Below are 1296 nucleotides of genomic sequence, written 5' to 3'. Positions count from 1 at the left end.
TCACTTCTATTAAGCTGGAATTTTGTGTAGGTAATGTTGAAATTTGTTTTTGTCATTGGATATCTTATTTTCTCAGTCTGTCTATGAGTTTTAGCCTGGATGGACATCTGAGTTCTTTAAGGGCCTGCTTGGTATCCATCCAGGCCCTTCTGGTTTTCATAGTCTCTGTTGAGAAGACAGGTGTGATTATGATGTGTTTGCCATTATATGTTACTTGGCCTTTTTCCCTTGCAGCTTTTAGTATTTTGTTGTTGTTGTTCTGTTCTTTTGATTATTATGTGGTGGAAAGATTTTCTTTTCTGGCCTAATTTATTGGGTGTTGTGTAGACCTCTTGTATTCTTAGGGGCCTCTCCTTTAAGTTGATAAAATTTTCTTCAATGAGTTTGTTGAAAATACTTTCAGAGCCTCAGAGGAGGAAATTTTCTTTTTCCTCTATTCCTATTGTTCTTAGGTTTGTATTTTTATGTTGTCTTAAATTCCTTGGACGGTCTGTGTCAGGAATTTCTTTAGCTTTATCCATTTCTTTGACAGATACATCAGTTTCTTCCATTGTATATTCCACACCTGAGATTCTTTCTTCCATCTCTTGTAGTCTATTGGTTTTGCTACCCTCTGTACTTCCTGTTTTCTTCCCTAAGTTCTTTCTCTCCACAATTTCCTCTATTTGTGTTTTCTTTAATTTCTCCAATAAAAAATATGAACCACTTAAAGAATTTGCATGTTGTCCTAGTGGATGGGTCATGCTAATCCTCTCTGTATTGTTCCAATTTTAGTATATGTGTTGTCAAAGCAAGCACCACATATTTCTTTCAAGTGGTCATTAATAAAGTCACACGTCCTTGACTTGTGAGTTTCACATTATCACAGATTCAATTATTATTTATTAAATGCACAGATATGTCTCCAGTCAATAAATTTTTTTCTGTGAAAATGCTCCCTGACCAAGGCAAATCTTTGAATAAAAAGCATTTAATTGGGACATTGCTTACATTTTTACAGTGACCATCCATGATGTCATGTCAGCAAGGAGTCTCTTGTTGTAATCCACCAAAACTGAGAGCTTTTCATACTAAACAACAAGTAGCAAGCAAAGAGAGGGAGACTGAAAGAGTCGCAGAGACAGAGTAAAAGAGACATATTCAGAAATAGAGAGACCAAGACCAACAGAAATAAAGATATAAAGTAACACAGACTGAAAGAAAGAGACTTCATTCTGTCTGGTCACTTTCACTGGCATATCAACCTGAAGGGGCAAACTTTTATAATATAAATAAAAAGGGAATTATATTTTTAAT

At 35.0% G+C, this 1296-nt stretch overlaps 1 non-coding gene across 1 annotated transcript; it reads right to left on the bottom strand.

Annotated features, from left to right (window-relative positions):
• Positions 1-691: 691 nt before the first annotated feature.
• Positions 692-798, bottom strand: LOC132651760 (U6 spliceosomal RNA). The gene has a single exon (XR_009589325.1). It is a non-coding gene; the product is annotated as a U6 spliceosomal RNA (small nuclear RNA).
• Between the last annotated feature and the right edge of the window lie 498 nt (positions 799-1296).

Source organism: Meriones unguiculatus, assembly GCF_030254825.1.
Source record: "Meriones unguiculatus strain TT.TT164.6M chromosome Y unlocalized genomic scaffold, Bangor_MerUng_6.1 ChrY_unordered_Scaffold_25, whole genome shotgun sequence".
Classification (NCBI taxonomy): domain Eukaryota; kingdom Metazoa; phylum Chordata; class Mammalia; order Rodentia; family Muridae; genus Meriones; species Meriones unguiculatus.
Note: the sequence above shows the minus strand (reverse complement) of the source record. Positions and strands in the feature narration are given on the sequence as shown.